This window comes from Anomaloglossus baeobatrachus, unplaced genomic scaffold (assembly GCF_048569485.1).
Source record: "Anomaloglossus baeobatrachus isolate aAnoBae1 unplaced genomic scaffold, aAnoBae1.hap1 Scaffold_3801, whole genome shotgun sequence".
Lineage (NCBI taxonomy): Eukaryota > Metazoa > Chordata > Amphibia > Anura > Aromobatidae > Anomaloglossus > Anomaloglossus baeobatrachus.
In genome coordinates this window covers 17,797-40,808 of record NW_027443145.1, presented here as the reverse complement: position 1 = coordinate 40,808, position 23,012 = coordinate 17,797, and the positions used below count along the sequence as shown (strand labels likewise).

Here is a 23,012-nt window from a genome sequence, read left to right as displayed (position 1 = left end):
AAAAGAGAGGTCATGATAGACATTGAGCTTCTGAGCTCAATTGGGGACAGTCATGGGTGATGAATGTTTGCAACCTACTGCGAAGCCTCATACCGCAATATAAGGAACGTCAAATACTAAGAAAGGGCGGCCTATGAAAGAATTACTACTTTCAATAAGTACACTTAAACGGCTAATTGGGAATAGAAAAACTGTAAAAAGCCCTCTGAGAAAGCCCCCCTCTAACCTTTGATAGTAAGCTTTTCTGTAGTCTGCCTGTTGATGTATTTTCCGTTTGAACTGTGCACAACATGAAGAGACGGAACACTGGCGGCTTGTCACAATGCCCCCCGATGACATCACAATAGCGCTGCTGCCTAGAAAACAAGCTGCGCAGAAGAAGTTGTTCTTTGGGTGGGAGGGTGGGCTAGTGGAAGGAGGGGGCAATCTCTTTTTTTCCCGGGTGGTAGGGGGATGACAGGAGAAGGGAAGCGGGTGGTGAGAAAGGTACAGAGGGCAGGGTTTGGGGGCTGGGAAGGAAAGGGAAAAGATTAGGGTTTGGGGATGATGAAAGGGCTTTCTACGGGTAAGGATGGCAAAGGGTGGCAGTGACGGAAAGTCAGGCAACCTGTCCTGTCCGTCTTTTTGTATCGTGAATTGGAAAGACTGCAAGGGGGAGGGGAGTTGCTTGCGCCCTAAAGGAGGAGTTATTCAGATTCATTGCAGTGGGCGGCGGCTGCAAAACGCACCATTCTTCTTGTTTTGGCTCTGCAAAGCAGCCTTTTCAAGGGTTGGCTTGGGTGACAAAATGTCTTGTGTAGGCGTGGGTTTGTCTCCCTCTCGCTCTCTCTCCCTAAGATGTGTCCGGCATAGGCCAGGGTGCCACTCGAGGCCCAAACCAATTCTGGTTATCGCTTCTCGGCCTTTTGGCTAAGATCAAGTGTAGTATCTGTTCTTATCAGTTTAATATCTGATACGTCCCCTATCTGGGGACCATATATTAAATGGATTTTTAGAACAGGGAGATGGAAAAAGAGCTTGCTCTGTCCACTCCACGCATTGACCTGGTATTGCAGTACCTCCAGGAACGGTGCACCCCTTCTTAACCCAGTTTCCAAAAGCAGAACTCAATTCACCTGATTCATATTAGCCCGATTTAATGAATTGGAAGAAAGCATACGTCTTCATATGCACCTCAATTTGGCCCATTCACTTTTCACACTTCCTCCTTTTGTTTTTTATCTTTCACACTTTTGACTTTCTTTATTCATCCAAATAGCAAACTCATCACCACTCAACCTGACCAACTCGGCTATGTCCCCGTGCTGCAGTTCTCTGTCTTATCTAGATCATTTGCAATTGAATGGAATAGATCCCTTTTGGACAAAGTGGATTCACCTGCTGCTGCAGTGACCACAGGTGTGATAACATCTAGAATTGGCATCTGGTGCGATCTCTCCGCTTCCACTCCAAAGAAAGTTACCTGTTTATTCCTATCATGCATTGGTTTTTGGGGTTTTCTTTGAGTAATGATGATCTCTTTAGTAGTCTGTTGGCGCCCTCTCCTGGAGGAATAGTTTGCTTGCTCTTGGACATTCTAAAAGAGAGGTCATGATAGACATTGAGCTTCTGAGCTCAATTGGGGACAGTCATGGGTGATGAATGTTTGCAACCTACTGCGAAGCCTCATACCGCAATATAAGGAACGTCAAATACTAAGAAAGGGCGGCCTATGAAAGAATTACTACTTTCAATAAGTACACTTAAACGGCTAATTGGGAATAGAAAAACTGTAAAAAGCCCTCTGAGAAAGCCCCCCTCTAACCTTTGATAGTAAGCTTTTCTGTAGTCTGCCTGTTGATGTATTTTCCGTTTGAACTGTGCACAACATGAAGAGACGGAACACTGGCGGCTTGTCACAATGCCCCCCGATGACATCACAATAGCGCTGCTGCCTAGAAAACAAGCTGCGCAGAAGAAGTTGTTCTTTGGGTGGGAGGGTGGGCTAGTGGAAGGAGGGGGCAATCTCTTTTTTTCCCGGGTGGTAGGGGGATGACAGGAGAAGGGAAGCGGGTGGTGAGAAAGGTACAGAGGGCAGGGTTTGGGGGCTGGGAAGGAAAGGGAAAAGATTAGGGTTTGGGGATGATGAAAGGGCTTTCTACGGGTAAGGATGGCAAAGGGTGGCAGTGACGGAAAGTCAGGCAACCTGTCCTGTCCGTCTTTTTGTATCGTGAATTGGAAAGACTGCAAGGGGGAGGGGAGTTGCTTGCGCCCTAAAGGAGGAGTTATTCAGATTCATTGCAGTGGGCGGCGGCTGCAAAACGCACCATTCTTCTTGTTTTGGCTCTGCAAAGCAGCCTTTTCAAGGGTTGGCTTGGGTGACAAAATGTCTTGTGTAGGCGTGGGTTTGTCTCCCTCTCGCTCTCTCTCCCTAAGATGTGTCCGGCATAGGCCAGGGTGCCACTCGAGGCCCAAACCAATTCTGGTTATCGCTTCTCGGCCTTTTGGCTAAGATCAAGTGTAGTATCTGTTCTTATCAGTTTAATATCTGATACGTCCCCTATCTGGGGACCATATATTAAATGGATTTTTAGAACAGGGAGATGGAAAAAGAGCTTGCTCTGTCCACTCCACGCATTGACCTGGTATTGCAGTACCTCCAGGAACGGTGCACCCCTTCTTAACCCAGTTTCCAAAAGCAGAACTCAATTCACCTGATTCATATTAGCCCGATTTAATGAATTGGAAGAAAGCATACGTCTTCATATGCACCTCAATTTGGCCCATTCACTTTTCACACTTCCTCCTTTTGTTTTTTATCTTTCACACTTTTGACTTTCTTTATTCATCCAAATAGCAAACTCATCACCACTCAACCTGACCAACTCGGCTATGTCCCCGTGCTGCAGTTCTCTGTCTTATCTAGATCATTTGCAATTGAATGGAATAGATCCCTTTTGGACAAAGTGGATTCACCTGCTGCTGCAGTGACCACAGGTGTGATAACATCTAGAATTGGCATCTGGTGCGATCTCTCCGCTTCCACTCCAAAGAAAGTTACCTGTTTATTCCTATCATGCATTGGTTTTTGGGGTTTTCTTTGAGTAATGATGATCTCTTTAGTAGTCTGTTGGCGCCCTCTCCTGGAGGAATAGTTTGCTTGCTCTTGGACATTCTAAAAGAGAGGTCATGATAGACATTGAGCTTCTGAGCTCAATTGGGGACAGTCATGGGTGATGAATGTTTGCAACCTACTGCGAAGCCTCATACCGCAATATAAGGAACGTCAAATACTAAGAAAGGGCGGCCTATGAAAGAATTACTACTTTCAATAAGTACACTTAAACGGCTAATTGGGAATAGAAAAACTGTAAAAAGCCCTCTGAGAAAGCCCCCCTCTAACCTTTGATAGTAAGCTTTTCTGTAGTCTGCCTGTTGATGTATTTTCCGTTTGAACTGTGCACAACATGAAGAGACGGAACACTGGCGGCTTGTCACAATGCCCCCCGATGACATCACAATAGCGCTGCTGCCTAGAAAACAAGCTGCGCAGAAGAAGTTGTTCTTTGGGTGGGAGGGTGGGCTAGTGGAAGGAGGGGGCAATCTCTTTTTTTCCCGGGTGGTAGGGGGATGACAGGAGAAGGGAAGCGGGTGGTGAGAAAGGTACAGAGGGCAGGGTTTGGGGGCTGGGAAGGAAAGGGAAAAGATTAGGGTTTGGGGATGATGAAAGGGCTTTCTACGGGTAAGGATGGCAAAGGGTGGCAGTGACGGAAAGTCAGGCAACCTGTCCTGTCCGTCTTTTTGTATCGTGAATTGGAAAGACTGCAAGGGGGAGGGGAGTTGCTTGCGCCCTAAAGGAGGAGTTATTCAGATTCATTGCAGTGGGCGGCGGCTGCAAAACGCACCATTCTTCTTGTTTTGGCTCTGCAAAGCAGCCTTTTCAAGGGTTGGCTTGGGTGACAAAATGTCTTGTGTAGGCGTGGGTTTGTCTCCCTCTCGCTCTCTCTCCCTAAGATGTGTCCGGCATAGGCCAGGGTGCCACTCGAGGCCCAAACCAATTCTGGTTATCGCTTCTCGGCCTTTTGGCTAAGATCAAGTGTAGTATCTGTTCTTATCAGTTTAATATCTGATACGTCCCCTATCTGGGGACCATATATTAAATGGATTTTTAGAACAGGGAGATGGAAAAAGAGCTTGCTCTGTCCACTCCACGCATTGACCTGGTATTGCAGTACCTCCAGGAACGGTGCACCCCTTCTTAACCCAGTTTCCAAAAGCAGAACTCAATTCACCTGATTCATATTAGCCCGATTTAATGAATTGGAAGAAAGCATACGTCTTCATATGCACCTCAATTTGGCCCATTCACTTTTCACACTTCCTCCTTTTGTTTTTTATCTTTCACACTTTTGACTTTCTTTATTCATCCAAATAGCAAACTCATCACCACTCAACCTGACCAACTCGGCTATGTCCCCGTGCTGCAGTTCTCTGTCTTATCTAGATCATTTGCAATTGAATGGAATAGATCCCTTTTGGACAAAGTGGATTCACCTGCTGCTGCAGTGACCACAGGTGTGATAACATCTAGAATTGGCATCTGGTGCGATCTCTCCGCTTCCACTCCAAAGAAAGTTACCTGTTTATTCCTATCATGCATTGGTTTTTGGGGTTTTCTTTGAGTAATGATGATCTCTTTAGTAGTCTGTTGGCGCCCTCTCCTGGAGGAATAGTTTGCTTGCTCTTGGACATTCTAAAAGAGAGGTCATGATAGACATTGAGCTTCTGAGCTCAATTGGGGACAGTCATGGGTGATGAATGTTTGCAACCTACTGCGAAGCCTCATACCGCAATATAAGGAACGTCAAATACTAAGAAAGGGCGGCCTATGAAAGAATTACTACTTTCAATAAGTACACTTAAACGGCTAATTGGGAATAGAAAAACTGTAAAAAGCCCTCTGAGAAAGCCCCCCTCTAACCTTTGATAGTAAGCTTTTCTGTAGTCTGCCTGTTGATGTATTTTCCGTTTGAACTGTGCACAACATGAAGAGACGGAACACTGGCGGCTTGTCACAATGCCCCCCGATGACATCACAATAGCGCTGCTGCCTAGAAAACAAGCTGCGCAGAAGAAGTTGTTCTTTGGGTGGGAGGGTGGGCTAGTGGAAGGAGGGGGCAATCTCTTTTTTTCCCGGGTGGTAGGGGGATGACAGGAGAAGGGAAGCGGGTGGTGAGAAAGGTACAGAGGGCAGGGTTTGGGGGCTGGGAAGGAAAGGGAAAAGATTAGGGTTTGGGGATGATGAAAGGGCTTTCTACGGGTAAGGATGGCAAAGGGTGGCAGTGACGGAAAGTCAGGCAACCTGTCCTGTCCGTCTTTTTGTATCGTGAATTGGAAAGACTGCAAGGGGGAGGGGAGTTGCTTGCGCCCTAAAGGAGGAGTTATTCAGATTCATTGCAGTGGGCGGCGGCTGCAAAACGCACCATTCTTCTTGTTTTGGCTCTGCAAAGCAGCCTTTTCAAGGGTTGGCTTGGGTGACAAAATGTCTTGTGTAGGCGTGGGTTTGTCTCCCTCTCGCTCTCTCTCCCTAAGATGTGTCCGGCATAGGCCAGGGTGCCACTCGAGGCCCAAACCAATTCTGGTTATCGCTTCTCGGCCTTTTGGCTAAGATCAAGTGTAGTATCTGTTCTTATCAGTTTAATATCTGATACGTCCCCTATCTGGGGACCATATATTAAATGGATTTTTAGAACAGGGAGATGGAAAAAGAGCTTGCTCTGTCCACTCCACGCATTGACCTGGTATTGCAGTACCTCCAGGAACGGTGCACCCCTTCTTAACCCAGTTTCCAAAAGCAGAACTCAATTCACCTGATTCATATTAGCCCGATTTAATGAATTGGAAGAAAGCATACGTCTTCATATGCACCTCAATTTGGCCCATTCACTTTTCACACTTCCTCCTTTTGTTTTTTATCTTTCACACTTTTGACTTTCTTTATTCATCCAAATAGCAAACTCATCACCACTCAACCTGACCAACTCGGCTATGTCCCCGTGCTGCAGTTCTCTGTCTTATCTAGATCATTTGCAATTGAATGGAATAGATCCCTTTTGGACAAAGTGGATTCACCTGCTGCTGCAGTGACCACAGGTGTGATAACATCTAGAATTGGCATCTGGTGCGATCTCTCCGCTTCCACTCCAAAGAAAGTTACCTGTTTATTCCTATCATGCATTGGTTTTTGGGGTTTTCTTTGAGTAATGATGATCTCTTTAGTAGTCTGTTGGCGCCCTCTCCTGGAGGAATAGTTTGCTTGCTCTTGGACATTCTAAAAGAGAGGTCATGATAGACATTGAGCTTCTGAGCTCAATTGGGGACAGTCATGGGTGATGAATGTTTGCAACCTACTGCGAAGCCTCATACCGCAATATAAGGAACGTCAAATACTAAGAAAGGGCGGCCTATGAAAGAATTACTACTTTCAATAAGTACACTTAAACGGCTAATTGGGAATAGAAAAACTGTAAAAAGCCCTCTGAGAAAGCCCCCCTCTAACCTTTGATAGTAAGCTTTTCTGTAGTCTGCCTGTTGATGTATTTTCCGTTTGAACTGTGCACAACATGAAGAGACGGAACACTGGCGGCTTGTCACAATGCCCCCCGATGACATCACAATAGCGCTGCTGCCTAGAAAACAAGCTGCGCAGAAGAAGTTGTTCTTTGGGTGGGAGGGTGGGCTAGTGGAAGGAGGGGGCAATCTCTTTTTTTCCCGGGTGGTAGGGGGATGACAGGAGAAGGGAAGCGGGTGGTGAGAAAGGTACAGAGGGCAGGGTTTGGGGGCTGGGAAGGAAAGGGAAAAGATTAGGGTTTGGGGATGATGAAAGGGCTTTCTACGGGTAAGGATGGCAAAGGGTGGCAGTGACGGAAAGTCAGGCAACCTGTCCTGTCCGTCTTTTTGTATCGTGAATTGGAAAGACTGCAAGGGGGAGGGGAGTTGCTTGCGCCCTAAAGGAGGAGTTATTCAGATTCATTGCAGTGGGCGGCGGCTGCAAAACGCACCATTCTTCTTGTTTTGGCTCTGCAAAGCAGCCTTTTCAAGGGTTGGCTTGGGTGACAAAATGTCTTGTGTAGGCGTGGGTTTGTCTCCCTCTCGCTCTCTCTCCCTAAGATGTGTCCGGCATAGGCCAGGGTGCCACTCGAGGCCCAAACCAATTCTGGTTATCGCTTCTCGGCCTTTTGGCTAAGATCAAGTGTAGTATCTGTTCTTATCAGTTTAATATCTGATACGTCCCCTATCTGGGGACCATATATTAAATGGATTTTTAGAACAGGGAGATGGAAAAAGAGCTTGCTCTGTCCACTCCACGCATTGACCTGGTATTGCAGTACCTCCAGGAACGGTGCACCCCTTCTTAACCCAGTTTCCAAAAGCAGAACTCAATTCACCTGATTCATATTAGCCCGATTTAATGAATTGGAAGAAAGCATACGTCTTCATATGCACCTCAATTTGGCCCATTCACTTTTCACACTTCCTCCTTTTGTTTTTTATCTTTCACACTTTTGACTTTCTTTATTCATCCAAATAGCAAACTCATCACCACTCAACCTGACCAACTCGGCTATGTCCCCGTGCTGCAGTTCTCTGTCTTATCTAGATCATTTGCAATTGAATGGAATAGATCCCTTTTGGACAAAGTGGATTCACCTGCTGCTGCAGTGACCACAGGTGTGATAACATCTAGAATTGGCATCTGGTGCGATCTCTCCGCTTCCACTCCAAAGAAAGTTACCTGTTTATTCCTATCATGCATTGGTTTTTGGGGTTTTCTTTGAGTAATGATGATCTCTTTAGTAGTCTGTTGGCGCCCTCTCCTGGAGGAATAGTTTGCTTGCTCTTGGACATTCTAAAAGAGAGGTCATGATAGACATTGAGCTTCTGAGCTCAATTGGGGACAGTCATGGGTGATGAATGTTTGCAACCTACTGCGAAGCCTCATACCGCAATATAAGGAACGTCAAATACTAAGAAAGGGCGGCCTATGAAAGAATTACTACTTTCAATAAGTACACTTAAACGGCTAATTGGGAATAGAAAAACTGTAAAAAGCCCTCTGAGAAAGCCCCCCTCTAACCTTTGATAGTAAGCTTTTCTGTAGTCTGCCTGTTGATGTATTTTCCGTTTGAACTGTGCACAACATGAAGAGACGGAACACTGGCAGCTTGTCACAATGCCCCCCGATGACATCACAATAGCGCTGCTGCCTAGAAAACAAGCTGCGCAGAAGAAGTTGTTCTTTGGGTGGGAGGGTGGGCTAGTGGAAGGAGGGGGCAATCTCTTTTTTTCCCGGGTGGTAGGGGGATGACAGGAGAAGGGAAGCGGGTGGTGAGAAAGGTACAGAGGGCAGGGTTTGGGGGCTGGGAAGGAAAGGGAAAAGATTAGGGTTTGGGGATGATGAAAGGGCTTTCTACGGGTAAGGATGGCAAAGGGTGGCAGTGACGGAAAGTCAGGCAACCTGTCCTGTCCGTCTTTTTGTATCGTGAATTGGAAAGACTGCAAGGGGGAGGGGAGTTGCTTGCGCCCTAAAGGAGGAGTTATTCAGATTCATTGCAGTGGGCGGCGGCTGCAAAACGCACCATTCTTCTTGTTTTGGCTCTGCAAAGCAGCCTTTTCAAGGGTTGGCTTGGGTGACAAAATGTCTTGTGTAGGCGTGGGTTTGTCTCCCTCTCGCTCTCTCTCCCTAAGATGTGTCCGGCATAGGCCAGGGTGCCACTCGAGGCCCAAACCAATTCTGGTTATCGCTTCTCGGCCTTTTGGCTAAGATCAAGTGTAGTATCTGTTCTTATCAGTTTAATATCTGATACGTCCCCTATCTGGGGACCATATATTAAATGGATTTTTAGAACAGGGAGATGGAAAAAGAGCTTGCTCTGTCCACTCCACGCATTGACCTGGTATTGCAGTACCTCCAGGAACGGTGCACCCCTTCTTAACCCAGTTTCCAAAAGCAGAACTCAATTCACCTGATTCATATTAGCCCGATTTAATGAATTGGAAGAAAGCATACGTCTTCATATGCACCTCAATTTGGCCCATTCACTTTTCACACTTCCTCCTTTTGTTTTTTATCTTTCACACTTTTGACTTTCTTTATTCATCCAAATAGCAAACTCATCACCACTCAACCTGACCAACTCGGCTATGTCCCCGTGCTGCAGTTCTCTGTCTTATCTAGATCATTTGCAATTGAATGGAATAGATCCCTTTTGGACAAAGTGGATTCACCTGCTGCTGCAGTGACCACAGGTGTGATAACATCTAGAATTGGCATCTGGTGCGATCTCTCCGCTTCCACTCCAAAGAAAGTTACCTGTTTATTCCTATCATGCATTGGTTTTTGGGGTTTTCTTTGAGTAATGATGATCTCTTTAGTAGTCTGTTGGCGCCCTCTCCTGGAGGAATAGTTTGCTTGCTCTTGGACATTCTAAAAGAGAGGTCATGATAGACATTGAGCTTCTGAGCTCAATTGGGGACAGTCATGGGTGATGAATGTTTGCAACCTACTGCGAAGCCTCATACCGCAATATAAGGAACGTCAAATACTAAGAAAGGGCGGCCTATGAAAGAATTACTACTTTCAATAAGTACACTTAAACGGCTAATTGGGAATAGAAAAACTGTAAAAAGCCCTCTGAGAAAGCCCCCCTCTAACCTTTGATAGTAAGCTTTTCTGTAGTCTGCCTGTTGATGTATTTTCCGTTTGAACTGTGCACAACATGAAGAGACGGAACACTGGCGGCTTGTCACAATGCCCCCCGATGACATCACAATAGCGCTGCTGCCTAGAAAACAAGCTGCGCAGAAGAAGTTGTTCTTTGGGTGGGAGGGTGGGCTAGTGGAAGGAGGGGGCAATCTCTTTTTTTCCCGGGTGGTAGGGGGATGACAGGAGAAGGGAAGCGGGTGGTGAGAAAGGTACAGAGGGCAGGGTTTGGGGGCTGGGAAGGAAAGGGAAAAGATTAGGGTTTGGGGATGATGAAAGGGCTTTCTACGGGTAAGGATGGCAAAGGGTGGCAGTGACGGAAAGTCAGGCAACCTGTCCTGTCCGTCTTTTTGTATCGTGAATTGGAAAGACTGCAAGGGGGAGGGGAGTTGCTTGCGCCCTAAAGGAGGAGTTATTCAGATTCATTGCAGTGGGCGGCGGCTGCAAAACGCACCATTCTTCTTGTTTTGGCTCTGCAAAGCAGCCTTTTCAAGGGTTGGCTTGGGTGACAAAATGTCTTGTGTAGGCGTGGGTTTGTCTCCCTCTCGCTCTCTCTCCCTAAGATGTGTCCGGCATAGGCCAGGGTGCCACTCGAGGCCCAAACCAATTCTGGTTATCGCTTCTCGGCCTTTTGGCTAAGATCAAGTGTAGTATCTGTTCTTATCAGTTTAATATCTGATACGTCCCCTATCTGGGGACCATATATTAAATGGATTTTTAGAACAGGGAGATGGAAAAAGAGCTTGCTCTGTCCACTCCACGCATTGACCTGGTATTGCAGTACCTCCAGGAACGGTGCACCCCTTCTTAACCCAGTTTCCAAAAGCAGAACTCAATTCACCTGATTCATATTAGCCCGATTTAATGAATTGGAAGAAAGCATACGTCTTCATATGCACCTCAATTTGGCCCATTCACTTTTCACACTTCCTCCTTTTGTTTTTTATCTTTCACACTTTTGACTTTCTTTATTCATCCAAATAGCAAACTCATCACCACTCAACCTGACCAACTCGGCTATGTCCCCGTGCTGCAGTTCTCTGTCTTATCTAGATCATTTGCAATTGAATGGAATAGATCCCTTTTGGACAAAGTGGATTCACCTGCTGCTGCAGTGACCACAGGTGTGATAACATCTAGAATTGGCATCTGGTGCGATCTCTCCGCTTCCACTCCAAAGAAAGTTACCTGTTTATTCCTATCATGCATTGGTTTTTGGGGTTTTCTTTGAGTAATGATGATCTCTTTAGTAGTCTGTTGGCGCCCTCTCCTGGAGGAATAGTTTGCTTGCTCTTGGACATTCTAAAAGAGAGGTCATGATAGACATTGAGCTTCTGAGCTCAATTGGGGACAGTCATGGGTGATGAATGTTTGCAACCTACTGCGAAGCCTCATACCGCAATATAAGGAACGTCAAATACTAAGAAAGGGCGGCCTATGAAAGAATTACTACTTTCAATAAGTACACTTAAACGGCTAATTGGGAATAGAAAAACTGTAAAAAGCCCTCTGAGAAAGCCCCCCTCTAACCTTTGATAGTAAGCTTTTCTGTAGTCTGCCTGTTGATGTATTTTCCGTTTGAACTGTGCACAACATGAAGAGACGGAACACTGGCGGCTTGTCACAATGCCCCCCGATGACATCACAATAGCGCTGCTGCCTAGAAAACAAGCTGCGCAGAAGAAGTTGTTCTTTGGGTGGGAGGGTGGGCTAGTGGAAGGAGGGGGCAATCTCTTTTTTTCCCGGGTGGTAGGGGGATGACAGGAGAAGGGAAGCGGGTGGTGAGAAAGGTACAGAGGGCAGGGTTTGGGGGCTGGGAAGGAAAGGGAAAAGATTAGGGTTTGGGGATGATGAAAGGGCTTTCTACGGGTAAGGATGGCAAAGGGTGGCAGTGACGGAAAGTCAGGCAACCTGTCCTGTCCGTCTTTTTGTATCGTGAATTGGAAAGACTGCAAGGGGGAGGGGAGTTGCTTGCGCCCTAAAGGAGGAGTTATTCAGATTCATTGCAGTGGGCGGCGGCTGCAAAACGCACCATTCTTCTTGTTTTGGCTCTGCAAAGCAGCCTTTTCAAGGGTTGGCTTGGGTGACAAAATGTCTTGTGTAGGCGTGGGTTTGTCTCCCTCTCGCTCTCTCTCCCTAAGATGTGTCCGGCATAGGCCAGGGTGCCACTCGAGGCCCAAACCAATTCTGGTTATCGCTTCTCGGCCTTTTGGCTAAGATCAAGTGTAGTATCTGTTCTTATCAGTTTAATATCTGATACGTCCCCTATCTGGGGACCATATATTAAATGGATTTTTAGAACAGGGAGATGGAAAAAGAGCTTGCTCTGTCCACTCCACGCATTGACCTGGTATTGCAGTACCTCCAGGAACGGTGCACCCCTTCTTAACCCAGTTTCCAAAAGCAGAACTCAATTCACCTGATTCATATTAGCCCGATTTAATGAATTGGAAGAAAGCATACGTCTTCATATGCACCTCAATTTGGCCCATTCACTTTTCACACTTCCTCCTTTTGTTTTTTATCTTTCACACTTTTGACTTTCTTTATTCATCCAAATAGCAAACTCATCACCACTCAACCTGACCAACTCGGCTATGTCCCCGTGCTGCAGTTCTCTGTCTTATCTAGATCATTTGCAATTGAATGGAATAGATCCCTTTTGGACAAAGTGGATTCACCTGCTGCTGCAGTGACCACAGGTGTGATAACATCTAGAATTGGCATCTGGTGCGATCTCTCCGCTTCCACTCCAAAGAAAGTTACCTGTTTATTCCTATCATGCATTGGTTTTTGGGGTTTTCTTTGAGTAATGATGATCTCTTTAGTAGTCTGTTGGCGCCCTCTCCTGGAGGAATAGTTTGCTTGCTCTTGGACATTCTAAAAGAGAGGTCATGATAGACATTGAGCTTCTGAGCTCAATTGGGGACAGTCATGGGTGATGAATGTTTGCAACCTACTGCGAAGCCTCATACCGCAATATAAGGAACGTCAAATACTAAGAAAGGGCGGCCTATGAAAGAATTACTACTTTCAATAAGTACACTTAAACGGCTAATTGGGAATAGAAAAACTGTAAAAAGCCCTCTGAGAAAGCCCCCCTCTAACCTTTGATAGTAAGCTTTTCTGTAGTCTGCCTGTTGATGTATTTTCCGTTTGAACTGTGCACAACATGAAGAGACGGAACACTGGCGGCTTGTCACAATGCCCCCCGATGACATCACAATAGCGCTGCTGCCTAGAAAACAAGCTGCGCAGAAGAAGTTGTTCTTTGGGTGGGAGGGTGGGCTAGTGGAAGGAGGGGGCAATCTCTTTTTTTCCCGGGTGGTAGGGGGATGACAGGAGAAGGGAAGCGGGTGGTGAGAAAGGTACAGAGGGCAGGGTTTGGGGGCTGGGAAGGAAAGGGAAAAGATTAGGGTTTGGGGATGATGAAAGGGCTTTCTACGGGTAAGGATGGCAAAGGGTGGCAGTGACGGAAAGTCAGGCAACCTGTCCTGTCCGTCTTTTTGTATCGTGAATTGGAAAGACTGCAAGGGGGAGGGGAGTTGCTTGCGCCCTAAAGGAGGAGTTATTCAGATTCATTGCAGTGGGCGGCGGCTGCAAAACGCACCATTCTTCTTGTTTTGGCTCTGCAAAGCAGCCTTTTCAAGGGTTGGCTTGGGTGACAAAATGTCTTGTGTAGGCGTGGGTTTGTCTCCCTCTCGCTCTCTCTCCCTAAGATGTGTCCGGCATAGGCCAGGGTGCCACTCGAGGCCCAAACCAATTCTGGTTATCGCTTCTCGGCCTTTTGGCTAAGATCAAGTGTAGTATCTGTTCTTATCAGTTTAATATCTGATACGTCCCCTATCTGGGGACCATATATTAAATGGATTTTTAGAACAGGGAGATGGAAAAAGAGCTTGCTCTGTCCACTCCACGCATTGACCTGGTATTGCAGTACCTCCAGGAACGGTGCACCCCTTCTTAACCCAGTTTCCAAAAGCAGAACTCAATTCACCTGATTCATATTAGCCCGATTTAATGAATTGGAAGAAAGCATACGTCTTCATATGCACCTCAATTTGGCCCATTCACTTTTCACACTTCCTCCTTTTGTTTTTTATCTTTCACACTTTTGACTTTCTTTATTCATCCAAATAGCAAACTCATCACCACTCAACCTGACCAACTCGGCTATGTCCCCGTGCTGCAGTTCTCTGTCTTATCTAGATCATTTGCAATTGAATGGAATAGATCCCTTTTGGACAAAGTGGATTCACCTGCTGCTGCAGTGACCACAGGTGTGATAACATCTAGAATTGGCATCTGGTGCGATCTCTCCGCTTCCACTCCAAAGAAAGTTACCTGTTTATTCCTATCATGCATTGGTTTTTGGGGTTTTCTTTGAGTAATGATGATCTCTTTAGTAGTCTGTTGGCGCCCTCTCCTGGAGGAATAGTTTGCTTGCTCTTGGACATTCTAAAAGAGAGGTCATGATAGACATTGAGCTTCTGAGCTCAATTGGGGACAGTCATGGGTGATGAATGTTTGCAACCTACTGCGAAGCCTCATACCGCAATATAAGGAACGTCAAATACTAAGAAAGGGCGGCCTATGAAAGAATTACTACTTTCAATAAGTACACTTAAACGGCTAATTGGGAATAGAAAAACTGTAAAAAGCCCTCTGAGAAAGCCCCCCTCTAACCTTTGATAGTAAGCTTTTCTGTAGTCTGCCTGTTGATGTATTTTCCGTTTGAACTGTGCACAACATGAAGAGACGGAACACTGGCGGCTTGTCACAATGCCCCCCGATGACATCACAATAGCGCTGCTGCCTAGAAAACAAGCTGCGCAGAAGAAGTTGTTCTTTGGGTGGGAGGGTGGGCTAGTGGAAGGAGGGGGCAATCTCTTTTTTTCCCGGGTGGTAGGGGGATGACAGGAGAAGGGAAGCGGGTGGTGAGAAAGGTACAGAGGGCAGGGTTTGGGGGCTGGGAAGGAAAGGGAAAAGATTAGGGTTTGGGGATGATGAAAGGGCTTTCTACGGGTAAGGATGGCAAAGGGTGGCAGTGACGGAAAGTCAGGCAACCTGTCCTGTCCGTCTTTTTGTATCGTGAATTGGAAAGACTGCAAGGGGGAGGGGAGTTGCTTGCGCCCTAAAGGAGGAGTTATTCAGATTCATTGCAGTGGGCGGCGGCTGCAAAACGCACCATTCTTCTTGTTTTGGCTCTGCAAAGCAGCCTTTTCAAGGGTTGGCTTGGGTGACAAAATGTCTTGTGTAGGCGTGGGTTTGTCTCCCTCTCGCTCTCTCTCCCTAAGATGTGTCCGGCATAGGCCAGGGTGCCACTCGAGGCCCAAACCAATTCTGGTTATCGCTTCTCGGCCTTTTGGCTGAGATCAGGTGCAGAGCTTCACGGTTTTGTGCTTGGTTTTGGCTGGAAGGTGCTCGAGGTACCCGGCTCCTTGGCCTGGGGGGATCGTCTCACCTCACGGTGGGACTTCACCCCCCTGCTGCTATTAGGGAGCCGGATTAGTCCTCGGGCAACGAGCGGTGATCCCCCGGCGAAAGGCCGAGCCCGTGAGAAACGGTAGGCTTTTTGTCAAGTTATTGCTGGTACAATGCCGTGCATTCAGCAATTTACTTCTGGCTCCGGCCAGCTTCAAAACTCGGTGAAAATCGAGGTTCCGAAAGACCACTTTGGTTGTGGAAATGGAGAGGCGTTCTACAACCGTCTGTTGCGAGACCTCTTGGGCGTAAGGAAAGAGGATGTGTACTGTCTGCAGGAGAGGGGGCAGTGCACGTACATCCTGACGTTGAGGACCAAGACTGCCTGTAGCACTTTCCAAGGGCGAGTGAAGGGTGCGATCCATGACCAGCTATTGGAGGGGGTGGTTTTCACTTACCTGTATAGTGAAGGCGAGACCCCTGTGGTGGTGTACATGTACAACCCGTATGTCAGTGAGCACGACATTGAGTTGTACCTTAGGCGTTTCTGCACCTCTGTTCGCTTTGTGGGGAATGTGCACACCATTAACGAGATTTGGAATGGCAAACGCCGGTTTTTGGTGCGATTTAACCCGGACCCAGAGAGTTCAGAGGGCCATGTACACCCCCCCTCCACGGTAGTGCTGGGAAAAAACATTGGATACCTATTCTACAATGGGCAACCTCGCAGATGTCGGAAGTGTGGCGGTCTTGGTCACTTGCAGCATGAGTGCAAGAACGAAAAAGTTAGTGAGTGCCATAACTGTGGTCAATGGGGTCATACCTCTAAAGATTGCACAAGTGATAAGATCTGCAGCGGATGCGGTCTGTGTACCCATCTATTTAACAGCTGTCCGTTACGGCCTAGGCGGTCCGGGGGTCCCCAGACACCTGCGGCAAGTTCCGCAGGAGTGCCTTCCCATGCGGGTATGGCCAAGACGGGGTCCCTAGTCGCCAGCTTTGCAGATGTGCTTATTGGACGAAGGAGACCCGACCCGGTTGTGGTAAGCGCTACTGACTCAGCTCCCCCCTGTAATGCTGAGTCATCACCCACTCCTGCAGGTTGCCAGGTTACACCTGGCGGGGAGTTGGGATCCCCCCGGAGCGGTTCTGGGGGAAGGCCGAGTCAGCCAGGCTGCTCGGTAGTTCCTGAATCCACGATGGAGGCCCAGTCCGGGACCGTGTCGGAGAGGGATGACAGCGTTCTTGCAGACCAACCAGGTGTCCAGACGGATGTCCCCCCTGATGACCACTCTGTTGACCACCATGAGGACAAGCCAGATGCTCCCTGTGATGTTATCCAAGACGTCCAGCCAGATGTCCACCCTGATGTGCAGGGACCACCTCCGGATGACCAGGACACTTTGGACATAGTACCCCTTGGGCAGGGGGACCAGATGGACCTGAGCACCTGCGCAAAAAGAGGCCGAAATGAGAGGGACCAGGAAATGAAAAAGAGGCGGATGGGTCCTCATGTGTCCATTCCAGCCAACAGCCCGATAGGGTCAAATGTGGACCCAGAATGTGTGGACTCTGACTCCGATGATACCGGTAGTATGAACACTGTTCCATCTATATTTGATTGTTCCCATCTCTCGGACTCTGAAAGTTCTGGTCTTAACATAAACATTTAATGGCGGACATCAAAATAGCCTCACTGAATGTGAGGAGCTTAAAAAGCCCGATCAGAAGAGTGGCCCTGTTTGCATGGCTAATGACCTTGAACTTTGACATTTTTTTCTTACAGGAATGCGCCATTGGCCATGACCTTACATACTCTGACATTAAAAAAGACTGGACCTTAGGGCCCTCTGTCTGGTCGGGGTCTAACATGAATAAGGCTGCTGGAGTGGGGATTTTATTTAAAAACAAAGATGTTAAGATTTTATCTGTCACAGAAATTTCTCCAGGCCGTGCTTTGTTAACACATGCAGTTTTTAATGGTTTTACTTGTCGTTTTATTAATATTTATGCTCCCCCTGAAAAAAATGAACGCTCCTCCCTTTTTAATGACATGCAGTTGTTTTTAACAGGTCCATCCCCTGTGGTGGTGGGAGGGGATTTTAACTGTGTGATGTTGGGAGAGGGGAGAGGAGGTGGTGACAATACCAGAAAACCAGACAAAACCTCATGTCAAGTCAAGCATATTTTATCTGATTTTAAGTTGCAGGATGCCTGGAAAAAAATTCACCCGTCTGACCCAGGGTACACATGGAGTAATGGTACTGTATCTTCCCGTATTGATTTTATTCTTCCCTCCTCAGATTCTTTTACCCCTAAATCAGCCGGACTCATGACAAATATTTTTTCAGACCACGCCCTCATATATGCAGATTTAGAATATGCAGATGAGGAGAAAGTGGGCAAACGCTCCTGGAAACTAAATACATTATTATTACAGGATGAGGAAACCCGGGCTGCATTTATTGCTAAATATAAAATATGGAGGAGTAAGAAATGTCCAGAGCAATCCATGTCTAATTGGTGGGATGGAGTCAAATGTCGCATACGGAATTTCTTTGTCACTGTGGGTAGGAGGCGGGCCCGGGAAAAGAGAAGGTGTTTCAGGGATCTCAATGTTAGATTGGAGACTCTCCATAAGTTAAAAGGGTGGGGAGTCCCTGGGGCGGAGGAGGACATTGCCAAATTAAAAATTGAGATCCAGAACTTTCTTGACCAAAAAGGAAAAGAGATAATATTTAATTCTCGGGTAAAACATTTGGAAGAAGATGAGACATGCTCTAGATATTTTTTTAAAAAAGTGGGGGAGAGGAAGAATTTTATACGAGAGTTGGGAGGTCAGACATCATCAAAGGGAATGCTAGAGGAGGCTTTTAACTTTTTTAGCAACCTTTTTAACCTCAAACACATTGATCAGTCTTGTTTTAATGATAATTTGAATTTTTTATCCCTCTTTTTATCCACCGAGGACCAGGACCTCCTGTCTGAGGGAATAAACATGGGGGAGGTGGAGGGAGCCCTAAAAGATTTTCAAAAAGGTAAAACTCCAGGGTCAGACGGTCTCCCCATAGAGTTTTATCATGTTTTCTGGGATGTTATTAAAGATGATCTTATGGGAGTTTTTAATGAGGTTTTTAAAGACAATTTTATACCCTATTCTTGGAAGAAATGTGTGATTACCCTGATCTTTAAAAAAGGAGATAAGGCAAACTTAGAAAACTGGAGGCCTATCTCTCTTTTAAATACTGATTATAAGATATTGGCTAAAATTTTAAGTAGCCGTATTAAAAGTGTTATTAAAAGTGTGATTCATCCAGATCAGGTCTGCGGTATCCCCGGACGGTCCATCTGGGAGCATCTTAACCTTATACGGGACCTGATCTGGTACCAGAAAGATCGCAAGCAGCCTATAGCCATTTTATCCCTTGATTTTAAAAAAGCTTTTGACAGGGTATCACACTTTTATCTTTTTAGTGTTTTAAAAAAGATGGGGTTTCCTGTTGGTTTTATTGATAAAATTAAGCTTTTATACAATGACACGTACGCGCAGATTTTAATAAATGGTTTTTTAACAAAAGAGGTCGCCCTCCGATCCGGGGTAAAACAGGGTTGCCCCATGTCCCCCTTACTGTTTGTTTGTGCTATAGAACCACTCTTGTGCCGTTTACGTGAGGACAAGGTGGTTAGGGGGATCCCTGTTCCCGGAGGTGGGGGCGCCCAGGTAAAAGCGTTAGCATACATGGATGATGTGTCTGTATATTGTACCAGCTCTGCTGCCATAAACAGAGCAGTGCTGGATACTGAGATTTTTAGTGCTGGATCCGGTTTTAAATTAAATAAAGAAAAATGTGATTGTTTTATTGTAGGTCAATGGGAGCCCGAGCCACCAAAGATACCGGTCCAAAATGATGGGATTAAAATTTTGGGGATCCACTTTGATGAGCAAAATGATGGGTGTAAGAACTGGGACCTGGTTCTCACAAGATTGAGTCAAAAAATATCATTATGGCAGATAAGAAAACTCACTATGGAGGGGAAGATTCTAATCATAAAAATGAGCCTGCTCCCCATCATTTTGTACGCAGCGATGGTGTTTCCTCCAAATTCCCTATACTTTAAAAGACTAATGAAACCCATCTTTTATTTTCTGTGGAACTCCAAAATGGAAAAATTAAGGAGAATCACTGTATGTAAGAGTAAAAGGAATGGTGGCAAGGGACTCCCTGACCTAAAGTTGTTTTTATTAATAAAATTTTTTGTGTTTTGTTACAAAAGTTTGAATAATGCTGGGGCTTTTACTTGTTTTTTAAGGTATAGTACGGGCTATGTTTTTAAGAGATTGCAGGTGGATTTGTTGGTTAACCGTCCTGTTTTATTACGTCCCCCAAAGCATTATGAGATTCTGAACACCATTATCACTGAATATGACCTGACCCACGTAGACCGGGAGGTGTTGTCTAACCAGAAAAAGTTAACGGCAGCCTGTAAGGGTCATGAGGTATTGGAGGATGTCTCCAACTTCTCTTCCTCTAGGTGCCAGTTGGTGTGGAACAATGTCTCGTGTCCAGCCCTGAGCAATGTGCAAAAGGATCTTGCCTGGTCAATCGCTCACCAATGCCTCCCCACCAGAGCGTTCCAGCACCACAGAGGCTTGGTGGCCAGTGCAAGATGCCCGAGAGACAGATGTGCGAGGGAAGAGACTGTGTTCCACCTGTTCTGGCACTGCCCATACGCGCAAGAGCTGTGGCAGGCTGTTGGCACCCTCCTGAAGTGGGTCAGTGGGATAGAGGATTTTAATTGTGATGTGATTTTATATGGTTTTATTAAATGTCCAACCATGGCCCAAGCGCAAGTGGCCTGGTTGATGATGAATTGCTTTAAACACGCTTTATGGAAATGTAGAAACATCCTGCTTTTTAACCATGATTTTATTTCTGTAAAAGATTGCATAGGAATCGCGTTGTGTGACATGTACACCTATTACTTAAGAGATTGTAAGATATTAGGTGCGGAGGAAGCCAAGAAACTATGGTGTCTCCAAATGTGGAATTCATACATGTTTTTATGATTGGTTTTATTCCTTGTTTTTACATGTCCTTTTAATGTACTGTTTCTTATGAATTGTCTTTTAATGGATTTCTGATGTGTTTACTATGAGAAAAGAGTTTATGGTTTTTGTGATGTTTTCTTATCTATTTGTTCAATAAAGCTTGTTTGAAACGTGATCTGTTCTTATCAGTTTAATATCTGATACGTCCCCTATCTGGGGACCATATATTAAATGGATTTTTAGAACAGGGAGATGGAAAAAGAGCTTGCTCTGTCCACTCCACGCATTGACCTGGTATTGCAGTACCTCCAGGAACGGTGCACCCCTTCTTAACCCAGTTTCCAAAAGCAGAACTCAATTCACCTGATTCATATTAGCCCGATTTAATGAATTGGAAGAAAGCATACGTCTTCATATGCACCTCAATTTGGCCCATTCACTTTTCACACTTCCTCCTTTTGTTTTTTATCTTTCACACTTTTGACTTTCTTTATTCATCCAAATAGCAAACTCATCACCACTCAACCTGACCAACTCGGCTATGTCCCCGTGCTGCAGTTCTCTGTCTTATCTAGATCATTTGCAATTGAATGGAATAGATCCCTTTTGGACAAAGTGGATTCACCTGCTGCTGCAGTGACCACAGGTGTGATAACATCTAGAATTGGCATCTGGTGCGATCTCTCCGCTTCCACTCCAAAGAAAGTTACCTGTTTATTCCTATCATGCATTGGTTTTTGGGGTTTTCTTTGAGTAATGATGATCTCTTTAGTAGTCTGTTGGCGCCCTCTCCTGGAGGAATAGTTTGCTTGCTCTTGGACATTCTAAAAGAGAGGTCATGATAGACATTGAGCTTCTGAGCTCAATTGGGGACAGTCATGGGTGATGAATGTTTGCAACCTACTGCGAAGCCTCATACCGCAATATAAGGAACGTCAAATACTAAGAAAGGGCGGCCTATGAAAGAATTACTACTTTCAATAAGTACACTTAAACGGCTAATTGGGAATAGAAAAACTGTAAAAAGCCCTCTGAGAAAGCCCCCCTCTAACCTTTGATAGTAAGCTTTTCTGTAGTCTGCCTGTTGATGTATTTTCCGTTTGAACTGTGCACAACATGAAGAGACGGAACACTGGCGGCTTGTCACAATGCCCCCCGATGACATCACAATAGCGCTGCTGCCTAGAAAACAAGCTGCGCAGAAGAAGTTGTTCTTTGGGTGGGAGGGTGGGCTAGTGGAAGGAGGGGGCAATCTCTTTTTTTCCCGGGTGGTAGGGGGATGACAGGAGAAGGGAAGCGGGTGGTGAGAAAGGTACAGAGGGCAGGGTTTGGGGGCTGGGAAGGAAAGGGAAAAGATTAGGGTTTGGGGATGATGAAAGGGCTTTCTACGGGTAAGGATGGCAAAGGGTGGCAGTGACGGAAAGTCAGGCAACCTGTCCTGTCCGTCTTTTTGTATCGTGAATTGGAAAGACTGCAAGGGGGAGGGGAGTTGCTTGCGCCCTAAAGGAGGAGTTATTCAGATTCATTGCAGTGGGCGGCGGCTGCAAAACGCACCATTCTTCTTGTTTTGGCTCTGCAAAGCAGCCTTTTCAAGGGTTGGCTTGGGTGACAAAATGTCTTGTGTAGGCGTGGGTTTGTCTCCCTCTCGCTCTCTCTCCCTAAGATGTGTCCGGCATAGGCCAGGGTGCCACTCGAGGCCCAAACCAATTCTGGTTATCGCTTCTCGGCCTTTTGGCTAAGATCAAGTGTAGTATCTGTTCTTATCAGTTTAATATCTGATACGTCCCCTATCTGGGGACCATATATTAAATGGATTTTTAGAACAGGGAGATGGAAAAAGAGCTTGCTCTGTCCACTCCACGCATTGACCTGGTATTGCAGTACCTCCAGGAACGGTGCACCCCTTCTTAACCCAGTTTCCAAAAGCAGAACTCAATTCACCTGATTCATATTAGCCCGATTTAATGAATTGGAAGAAAGCATACGTCTTCATATGCACCTCAATTTGGCCCATTCACTTTTCACACTTCCTCCTTTTGTTTTTTATCTTTCACACTTTTGACTTTCTTTATTCATCCAAATAGCAAACTCATCACCACTCAACCTGACCAACTCGGCTATGTCCCCGTGCTGCAGTTCTCTGTCTTATCTAGATCATTTGCAATTGAATGGAATAGATCCCTTTTGGACAAAGTGGATTCACCTGCTGCTGCAGTGACCACAGGTGTGATAACATCTAGAATTGGCATCTGGTGCGATCTCTCCGCTTCCACTCCAAAGAAAGTTACCTGTTTATTCCTATCATGCATTGGTTTTTGGGGTTTTCTTTGAGTAATGATGATCTCTTTAGTAGTCTGTTGGCGCCCTCTCCTGGAGGAATAGTTTGCTTGCTCTTGGACATTCTAAAAGAGAGGTCATGATAGACATTGAGCTTCTGAGCTCAATTGGGGACAGTCATGGGTGATGAATGTTTGCAACCTACTGCGAAGCCTCATACCGCAATATAAGGAACGTCAAATACTAAGAAAGGGCGGCCTATGAAAGAATTACTACTTTCAATAAGTACACTTAAACGGCTAATTGGGAATAGAAAAACTGTAAAAAGCCCTCTGAGAAAGCCCCCCTCTAACCTTTGATAGTAAGCTTTTCTGTAGTCTGCCTGTTGATGTATTTTCCGTTTGAACTGTGCACAACATGAAGAGACGGAACACTGGCGGCTTGTCACAATGCCCCCCGATGACATCACAATAGCGCTGCTGCCTAGAAAACAAGCTGCGCAGAAGAAGTTGTTCTTTG

The 23,012-nt window shown here is 46.0% G+C and overlaps 11 non-coding genes across 11 annotated transcripts; all 11 read left to right on the top strand.

Annotated features, from left to right (window-relative positions):
- The first annotated feature begins 889 nt into the window (after positions 1-889).
- LOC142274854 (U2 spliceosomal RNA) lies at positions 890-1,080 on the top strand. Its single transcript, XR_012739088.1, has one exon. It is a non-coding gene; the product is annotated as a U2 spliceosomal RNA (small nuclear RNA).
- Positions 1,081-2,467: 1,387 nt separating this feature from the next.
- LOC142274853 (U2 spliceosomal RNA) lies at positions 2,468-2,658 on the top strand. Its single transcript, XR_012739087.1, has one exon. It is a non-coding gene; the product is annotated as a U2 spliceosomal RNA (small nuclear RNA).
- A 1,387-nt stretch (positions 2,659-4,045) lies between these two features.
- On the top strand, positions 4,046-4,236 carry LOC142274851 (U2 spliceosomal RNA). Its single transcript, XR_012739086.1, has one exon. It is a non-coding gene; the product is annotated as a U2 spliceosomal RNA (small nuclear RNA).
- Positions 4,237-5,623: 1,387 nt separating this feature from the next.
- On the top strand, positions 5,624-5,814 carry LOC142274850 (U2 spliceosomal RNA). The gene has a single exon (XR_012739085.1). It is a non-coding gene; the product is annotated as a U2 spliceosomal RNA (small nuclear RNA).
- Positions 5,815-7,201: 1,387 nt separating this feature from the next.
- LOC142274849 (U2 spliceosomal RNA) lies at positions 7,202-7,392 on the top strand. The gene has a single exon (XR_012739084.1). It is a non-coding gene; the product is annotated as a U2 spliceosomal RNA (small nuclear RNA).
- Positions 7,393-8,779: 1,387 nt separating this feature from the next.
- LOC142274848 (U2 spliceosomal RNA) lies at positions 8,780-8,970 on the top strand. The gene has a single exon (XR_012739083.1). It is a non-coding gene; the product is annotated as a U2 spliceosomal RNA (small nuclear RNA).
- A 1,387-nt stretch (positions 8,971-10,357) lies between these two features.
- LOC142274846 (U2 spliceosomal RNA) lies at positions 10,358-10,548 on the top strand. Its single transcript, XR_012739081.1, has one exon. It is a non-coding gene; the product is annotated as a U2 spliceosomal RNA (small nuclear RNA).
- Positions 10,549-11,935: 1,387 nt separating this feature from the next.
- LOC142274845 (U2 spliceosomal RNA) lies at positions 11,936-12,126 on the top strand. Its single transcript, XR_012739080.1, has one exon. It is a non-coding gene; the product is annotated as a U2 spliceosomal RNA (small nuclear RNA).
- A 1,387-nt stretch (positions 12,127-13,513) lies between these two features.
- Positions 13,514-13,704, top strand: LOC142274844 (U2 spliceosomal RNA). The gene has a single exon (XR_012739079.1). It is a non-coding gene; the product is annotated as a U2 spliceosomal RNA (small nuclear RNA).
- A 6,656-nt stretch (positions 13,705-20,360) lies between these two features.
- Positions 20,361-20,544, top strand: LOC142274864 (U2 spliceosomal RNA). Its single transcript, XR_012739096.1, has one exon. It is a non-coding gene; the product is annotated as a U2 spliceosomal RNA (small nuclear RNA).
- A 1,387-nt stretch (positions 20,545-21,931) lies between these two features.
- LOC142274843 (U2 spliceosomal RNA) lies at positions 21,932-22,122 on the top strand. Its single transcript, XR_012739078.1, has one exon. It is a non-coding gene; the product is annotated as a U2 spliceosomal RNA (small nuclear RNA).
- Positions 22,123-23,012: the final 890 nt, after the last annotated feature.